This window comes from Poecilia reticulata, unplaced genomic scaffold (genome assembly GCF_904066995.2).
Source record: "Poecilia reticulata unplaced genomic scaffold, P_reticulata-male-v2 Scaffold_32, whole genome shotgun sequence".
Classification (NCBI taxonomy): domain Eukaryota; kingdom Metazoa; phylum Chordata; class Actinopteri; order Cyprinodontiformes; family Poeciliidae; genus Poecilia; species Poecilia reticulata.
In genome coordinates this window covers 234,335-243,587 of record NW_027675130.1, presented here as the reverse complement: position 1 = coordinate 243,587, position 9,253 = coordinate 234,335, and the positions used below count along the sequence as shown (strand labels likewise).

At 38.1% G+C, this 9,253-nt stretch overlaps 1 long non-coding RNA gene across 2 annotated transcripts; it reads right to left on the bottom strand.

The window, feature by feature from the left end:
* Positions 1-2,139: 2,139 nt before the first annotated feature.
* LOC145550302 (uncharacterized) lies at positions 2,140-7,621 on the bottom strand. Of its 2 annotated transcripts, none has more exons than XR_014086208.1 (3): positions 4,208-7,621; positions 4,056-4,130; positions 2,140-3,686 (listed from the first exon to the last, which is right to left on the bottom strand). It is a non-coding gene; the product is annotated as an uncharacterized LOC145550302 (long non-coding RNA). The 2 variants fall into 2 exon arrangements; XR_014086207.1 differs by having other exon boundaries at positions 2,140-3,964; positions 4,208-5,013.
* Positions 7,622-9,253: the final 1,632 nt, after the last annotated feature.

Sequence of the window (9,253 nt, the reverse complement as noted above, 5' to 3'; positions counted from 1 at the left end):
TTCAAAAAGTGCAATAGTGAAGTTTACCAAAAGTCATAGCACCATTCTCCTGAAGGAGCTGAACGTTTTGATATATAAATTAGTACAATTAGTGAAAGATAGTGAGAGTAGTTAAACCATGAAAAACGTACGGAAGACAGAATAATAATAATAATAATAATAATAATAATAAAGATAAAGAAAAACAGAATCACTATAAGTGAGAATGCATTGAATGCATTCTCACTGATAAAGATAAAGAAAAACAGAATCACTATAAGTGAGAATGCATTGAATGCATTCTCACTGATAAAGATAAAGAAAAACAGAAACACTATAAGTGAGAATGCATTGAATGCATTCTCACTGATAAAGAAAAACAGAAACACTATAAGTGAGAATGCATGGAATGCATTCTCACTGATAATAATAAAGAGACATTCTATTGGGTGTAGAACAATAGGTGCCTGCCATGCAATGCATAAGGAGAGCAGTACTGACTTGCGAAGCAGTACTGACTTGCGAAGCAAGTCAGTACTGCTCTCCTTATGCATTGCTATGGCATGCCCCTAATAACTAGAAAAATAGCTGCTCCTAGCGAAACAGCCGTGAGAATGCATATTTGCAGAATGTCTGCTGCAAAAATGCAAGAAAAAGTAGAGACAAGCACAAGAAGTGAAGGAAAGCAGAAGAAATGGAAATAATTGGAAAGTGGAACAAATCAAAAGTATAAATATAGCAGTAGCGGAAAATACTTTAAAACCAGAAAAAGTTGAAACAGTTGGAACAGTGAAACATAGAAAGACAGGAAAAATAATAAAATAGGAGAACCAGTAATTATTACAAAGCCAGAAATATTTGAAGAAGTGAGACAGCAAAACAAAAAGCATAAACGAACAGCAGAAGCAGAACAGTTTGATACATGATTTACTGAACTTGATTAAATCTTGCAGAAGACTTTAAAAATAGTTACGAAATTGAAGAAGTATATATATCTATATATATACATATATATATATCTATATGTACATATAGATATATATATATGTGATACATATATATGTATATCACAGGAAGCAGGTAACAGACATTTTCATTGAAAGATAAGACTGAAACCATTTATAAAAATATGTTCACCCTGTGATTTGTATTATAAAGTATCTCTTTATCATTTAATTTGAACAAGCAAAGCCAGTGATGCAGCACCTGGGATTGCACAACTTCTCGCTAACTGCACTGGTTGTTATTCTATGAGAGCGATGCTCCGTCTGTCTGTACGTCGCAAATAACATGGTTAAAAACATTTAATGTATGAACTGATTTTCCATAATTTATTCTATGTATTTAATGTACTGTGTTTTCATTGTCATCAACTGTGTGTGTAACGTGCTTCGTTTGCTGAGGAGAGATCTTTAACGGCAAATTATTGAAGATAGCAAACAGCATGCAGATTCTTAATTGAGGCAGGCAGTTCTCGTGCCTTATCGCTGGGGCACTCATGAGCCCAGTTATTGTAGCTCAACTGCAGAGTAAGAGACAGTACCAGGGAGCTAGCCACACATTAGCTGTGCTGATACAGAGAGCGAGAAAGACGTGGTTTTGAGTTGTACTTTAACGGTTTCTCCCTTTGCTATTAAGCACAGCACGAATTTAATAATATCTACATGTCTAAGTTTGTTTGACGGAATTATAACAGAATTATTCTGCGGAGGCGGCGCTGCTATGGATGTCATAGCAGCTTAATGCCCTCCAGCATTGTACGCATGCGCATAATTTCCTTATGTAAACAATAACATGCAGGGTCTAGATTTGTAAATCTGATTATAAATTGGAGCTTCACCAGCTATAAATATCACCGCACAAAATGTTTTTTGCAGATTTGCATGCAACGATGCAATGATGTACATTTATTAATGTACATCATTAATATATGATGTACATTTATTTAATGTTTGTGATGGAAAACCTTACATGGATTTAATTTTTGTAAAATAGCCAAATGAGTTTTGTAAACCAAAAGATTTTTAATTTGTAAATGGATTGGAAAATTTGGGACTTGAGGTCAAAAAATGACCATAACCACACTCACTTTAAATGCAAAATAAATAAATTGAATATAAACCTGGAAAACTGCACTAAGTGTAATAATAAAAGGCAAACTAAGAATGTACTCAGTTCTATTTATTTTCTTTACATACTGTCAATACACAATGTCACACAATTTGTAAAATGTCATAGAACTTTTTCATTTCAGTCAAGTCATACAAACATTTCATTTGATTCAGACTATCAAGCAGTACAATATTCTGAATTATTCAAAGTAAACAGTTTCTAAAGAAACCCAGCAGATTGCATTGACTTAATGATATTTACCATTTATTCCTCCTCAATGAGCATGTAAAAGTAAAAAACGTTTGCTGTGTATCATTGACTTTTTTGCAATCCCTTGTACCGAGCAACAGTGGAGAGGAAAAACTCCCTTCAACAGGAAGAAACCTCTGACAGATCCAGGCTCGATACAAGCAGCCATCTGCCACGACTGACTGGGCTTTTTAGAAGACATGATATGAGAAGTAGGTCTTCTCAAATCATGCACAATAAACAGCTTTCTGTGCAAAAAAAAGAACGGAATTATTTTTGATTATGAAAATGATCAAAAATGATTCATGCTTTATACTTCAGTAAAGAAAAAACTCACTAAAGCATAACACAGTAGTAGCAATACATTGTGAAACTGGAGGTGTACAAGTTACACAGATACAGAAAAAACCTATGAGGACATGGTCAATTATATTTAGAAATGTATTGTATTTTCATTCTTAAGCTTAAAGAATGGAATGTCAAGATTACAAAGCCTCTACTGAAAAGAATGTGACCAAACCCCCTCCCCAAGAAACAAATTCAGTTTAAAATGTAGTATCTGAGTGTAGTTTATCCTATTGCTAAACTATAGTAGTTCAACACCCTTATTCTAATTTTGCTAATGATTAAAATTAATTGACAATGCTTTTCTCTTTTCTTTTCCCTGATGTCTATATTAGTTGCTCAAATAGCATAAGTGTGGCAATCCTTTGCCATAACATTTTACCAGCTGATACCCCTCCCCCACATAAATACAGGATTCACAGTTGTGTAATATGTGACTTTAAAAATATTACAATAGCATAATTTACTTTTTTTTGGTTTCTCGTAAAGATTTAGTTTTTTCTTTCCTTTTTATTGTCACCATGTTCATTAATATCAACAGGTGACAAAGCATTACTCATTGCATAAAGTCACAAGTTTACACACTAGGAGTCCCGTCTTATTCCCACTTTTAGTATGATGAAAATAATCCTGCTAAACTAAAACACTTGAGATTTGATATCTTACATATTTAAACTTTCACTAGTTGACACTTTAACCCAACATGTGGAAACCTGATTTAAAAAAACACATTTGTACATAAACATGATGTAAATCTGCAAATCTACAGAGATTTTAGCAGAATGAAATGAGCTTAATTACAAATTTGTCAAAACTGTGTATAGTTCACATTTACATGGTTGTTGTGAAGATGATTCTGGTGATGCAAGTTAAAATAATAATAAAAATCAGTCACTGTGAAGATATAAATGTTCACACTTGATGGGGTCTTTCTGATTGCCGCTGCAGCTTCCTTTAACCTGCTCAGTGTTTGCAACATCATTGGACAGATGGGTGCAGATCTTCAGGAAAAAAGTGAGACACTTTAACCCTCTGAGCAAACAGTTCAAGTTTCTTACTTCTTCCTACTTCTTTTCAAACATGTTAAGATAACTGTGGTCCAAAAATATCTGTCTTTTGGATTTCTTGTTCCTGTGCATGATTTTATACTGTAATATTCAAAATAAATCAATAAATGGAAGCCTCAGTCCTCGTCACAGGTGTCCTGAAATGCTGACTGTTGTATCATGTCATCTGTCACAACGCGTTTTGCTGTCGTAACACGCTAACATTACGTCCACTAAAGATGAAAAAATAAATACGACAGTCAGCTGGACAAAGATTGTAGTTATTTCTCAGTTAGTTGAACAGAAGCAATATTGAGTTCTCACCAGAGTCGGCTGCACCTCATCTCTGCTGGTGAAAGGGATGCCTTGGGGATACCAGACATGCATGGGAAAGTCCTCCTGAGAAACCAAGAGAAAACATGTGTTGTAATGACCTATAAACGGTAAACGTCCTATGACACATGATAGGTAGTTACCTTCAACCTTGCTGCAGGAGACACAATGTCTTGTAAGTGAAGTTTCATGAACAGATGTTAACTTCATGTTTAGCTGTGAGAGTCTCAGCTTGATTGGAGTGGATGGCCGAGCTACAACTTAAGACACTTTAATCTGTAATGCAAAGAGATTTATCATGAGTAACAATAGCATTCTCAGAGAAAAGAAGTGAACATTCACACTTACAAATCAAATAGCTCCACTTCAGCCACAGCAGGAGGATATCCCTTGACTGATGCAGCAAGAGGACATGTCTCTGAGTGCTCAAGCTGGAGAACATGTTTCTGTGTAAGGAAGTTCTTTTTTCCCTCAGTGGTCACCAGTGCTCAGTTGTGAGCTGAAAGGATGCATTTCACCCTGTGCCTTCAATAACGACTGTCATGTTAGGATGCAGTAGGATCTTCTGTTTTGGTCGAGTGTGAACTGGAGGAGATGTTGAAGCTTGCAGTCGTTTTTCAGGTGGTGTTAACTGATGTTGAGACTAAAATGTTCCTAGTCAAAGCCCCCCACCCACCTACCCACCCACTATGCCTGAACCCTTCCTAAACTCCCATTTTTCATCCCAAGGGGGCATCAGCTGGCATATGTTATTGGTTCATGAGGAAGCCTGTGTTACACACAGACCTCCTGGTGAATTTTTTTTGTGATCTACTGTAGCAGCTTGTTTAGAACTGCTGAAAGAGTTGTGGTTTGTGCACTTATCAATATAAATGCACAAGCCACGACTTCTTTAAAGTTTTTATGAATTTGAATTTTACATTAATCATATCCTATATTACATACTATATATATATATATTTATATTATATTAAATTAATCTTTAATTTAAAGTCTCAAATCTAAATGAGCAGACTTATTTAGGTTTAATCAAATGGTTAGATTTTGTGACAAAAGCCTCATATATATAACTTTAATAGTTTCTACCACAAAGTTTATCACTGGAAAAATTGCAATATTCTTAAAACATAAACTGTTTGGATTCCTAATATTTAAAAAAATGGCATAACTCTTATTGGCTGAATAATGTAATGATTTGAAGAAATATAATTAGGAACGCTGTTGTGTAAGACATTTTAAGAGGAAATACAGTCATTTTAAAAAAAGTTTACCTTTGGCATGCTTTTACTCACAGACCTCTGATGATTCGGTTGTGGACAGGACACAGAACACAGGATCATGGTAACTGTAGTATGTTCTCATCACACCTGAATGTAAAGATTTCTGTGGCTGAGAAATGAAAATTAGATCAAGCAATGTGTTTTTCTCTGTGGTAGCAGAAGTGATCAACTGAACATATCCCCGAGACTGAAACAGCTCCAGAATTTGCCCTGGTGAACTGCGTACCTGATTCTCGTTGAAATCTCCACATACAATGACAGGGTGACAGTCCAACATCTCCAGTGCATCCAGAAGGCTTACCAGATTTTCCAGGAACGGTCTCAGGCTGTAGTCGGGAGGTCGGTACACAGCTGCAATCACTGCCCTGAATGGAGACTCAACCTTCAAAGCCACAAATTCAAGATCAGTCACATTTTGCAAATATTTTCTTTCATTAACCTTAATATGGTTTCTCACATAAACCGCCACACCACCTCCACTTTTGGAAGCCATTTGGGGAAAATTTGAATATGACACATGTCTGTTTCGTTTGAACATATTGTAGCCATCCAGATGCAGATTGTCGTAAACAAAAGATCCTTTTAGGTGAGTTTCAGTCAGACACAGCACATCTGCCAGACACAGTTCGTGATGTTTCTTATGTCACAGATGTGAGATGGGAGTCCCTCGGTGTTATGCGAAACAATTACCAGTGTTTCTGGCCTGTTTAAAGTTTCTTTCACCTGAAGAAGAGGCATCATGTCATCTACGCTGGCTTGTCTCATGGTCTGAAGAGCTGCAGTGACTTGAGGATTGGCAAATATTTTTTTTTCGTCGAAATCCAGTAGGTAGAGTCCACTGAGAGACGTTACCCTGCTGAGAGCTACGTATGCCATACCTGGTTCAAAGATTTTCTTCAAAGACACCACAGCTGCATTTGTTGTTAGGCCTTGGGTTTTGTGAATAGTACAAGCAAAAGCCAGTTTCACAGGAAACTGTCTACGTACCACTCCATTTAGCTTCAGATTCTCCTCCGCTCTCTCGATGTAAACAAGATTGGCAGTCTCTGAAGGTCCACTTTGGTTTCTGGTCCCACTTGTTTGATTATCCATTGTCAGGCCCAGCTTACTGATGCTGTGTTCATCAGTGTCAGAAGTTACAACAGCTGTTAGGACACCAAATGCACCATTAACTAGTCCATTTTGAACATCGATATTTCTGGTAAGCATGACATGAGCTCCAACGGCAACTTTCAAAGTGTCTGCTAAATCATTTCTACCTCCCTTGCATGGTCTTTCTTTGCGTGCCATTCTGCCTGTTCGTGGATCCTTTTGGAAGTCATCTGCGTCGATGGTGATGATGTTGGAATGTAACAAGTTCAGAGTTGCCAAATTGTGTTCATCCACCAACTTATTGGTTGCAAAAATGTGCAAAACGTCAGCAGGGCAAAGACTTGGTTCTGTGATGGCTTGTGATAACAAATCTCTGTCAGCCTGAGACAATTCATCAGTTTTTCCTTTCACCCGAATTCTGTTCAGCATCTCTGCAAACGCAATATCATCTTTTTGCCTCATAATCTGAGTTAGAGAGGTCATTTGAAAATGTTCCTGCCACAAGTCAATATCCGCTGGGTCGTGTACACAAAGAGGTGTAGATTGGCGAATTGGTTTCAGCTGAGCGTAATCGCCGAGCACCAATACAGATACATCTCCAAATGGTTTATGACTTCCTTTGATTTGTTTGAGCCGTGCATCCACATAAGCAAAGAGGGGCTTAGAAACCATTGAGATCTCATCAATGATCAAGATTTGAACGTTGAATAGTTCTGACCTGATTTCATCCAACTGATTGCCAAGACCTTGAATTGGAGGTTTTAACGACCTTGGAAGTTTAAACAAAGAGTGCAGTGTTGTTCCACCGATGTTGAAAGCTGCCGTTCCAGTGAAAGAAGTGAGCAGAACAGTTGGAGCAGAAATATCAGCATCCTCTGAGAAGCGTGGCAGCCTGCTGAGTATTTTGCGTGCCTCTGAGTAAATGCATCGAATCAGATGCGACTTTCCAGTACCTGCCCCACCATTTACATACAGAAAAAATGGCTCTGGTTTCAGACCGCACACAAGTTTAAGGCAGAAGTCTCTGATGGCATAGAAAATACAGGCCTGCTTCTGGTTCAGGTTCTGATACATTTGTCTCAGCAAATTCGGATCCATAGCGGGAGGTTCTCTGATGGCTCGCATTTCATTGACGGCAGAAGACTGAGGACAAAAGTCTGGTACATTTTCCTGTTCGTTTTCAGGCTCTGCGGCTGAAGGTCGTCGTCACACTGCAACCTCACAACTTCAGAATCAGGAGCAAGATTACACCACTCATCAATCACATGGTCTCTGCTTTCCTCAAACTCTTCAAGGGCACTCTCAATCTCCTCACTGTTTTTCTCATATTTGTCTCTGTTTCTCTTGACAACACTTTTGACGGTTTCAAGGAGGTCTGAACCTGGTAGGCGGACACAGCCAGAGGAGTAAAAGGACTCGTAGGTAGGAAGACTGACGCTTCGAATTTCAAACTCTGACCGATGAGGAAGGTACAGTCTCAGTAATCTGGCATAAAACTGCTCCGGTTCCTTCTCTTTAGAACAATGATAGTAGCGGATGACGGAGGGCTTGTCATTTTTTCGCCTTGTTACAAATCCCAGCTGATTTAAAAGTGGTAAAACACCATTAGTGCTTGCCTTCTCTGAACTTACAAACCTGCAGGTAGCAGCGAAATCAGCCAAACACATTTCCTCATATTCGGGTATTTCAGGCCTTGCTTTGTACTTATCCGTCAAACTGGTCATCCATATATTGCAGGAATCCGATGGGATATCCTCCAAGAAAGACATTGGTCGACTCATCTTTACAGGATTATCGTCTGTGGGTATGAACACAACACTGCGGGAACAGTTTTTCATCTTTAATCCACAGGCTCGAGCAACACACTCCTGAGCACTAATTTCTCGCTTTTTAGAGTACGCTTGCATGATCGCTTTCTGTCAGGTTCAAACACTAGACATTTCTTACACACTGCAAAAAACAGAGACAAAAAGTCAGTGATGAGTTTCTTACTCGCGAGGAGAGTGCTCAGAGAATGCTTCAGTTACAATCTCCGACCAACACTCTGAAGTTTCTCTGCTCACCTCGCTCTTTTATTGAATCAGAAAACGCCCTAGTTACAAGCAGCTTCAAACAGCTAAACAGATTCTGTTGAAGCTTGACACAGCAAACTCTTATCCATATAAGATAACTTGAACAGCACATTCTCCTCGAGGTCGTTGGGGTGTGTTCTTGTTCTCTGCCGCTTATCTTCTGCAACACAAGAAGTGAACGAACAACAGACAGAACAAACTTCTAAAAGTGGCATAACATTATAAGCTTCATATAAGTAAGATTAAACAAATAATAATTCTAACATTTCCCTCCTGTTTATGCCATTTTTAGCCAGAGCTAGTCCTTACTCAATAACTTCTTTCGATTTTCTATTGGTAATTCATTAAGTGGTTCAAAACAGGTACACTCAGAGGGAAAAGGACACATTTCGCACCTTACATCAATAACATTGTATTTACAAGTTCAACATAGGAACATTTGAGTCAGGATACAAGTCTGGAAGGTTGAGAGACATTTCATCTTCTTCATCACTGGACTCAGCATCTGTTACATCTTTATTGTCGTCAGGAGGAAGGAGAGAATACATTTGTTCCTGCATCGGAGTGATGGCAGTGGTGATGAGCTTTTGAATTAAAGCTCTAATACAGGGAATACAACAACATCCACACAAGGTCAGTATTGCTGCAAACACAGCTATGGGAATTAAGACAGAGACTATTAGTTGTTGATATCGGCCAAATACATTACCCAAACCGTCCCACATTTCTGTATCAGCTCCAGAGT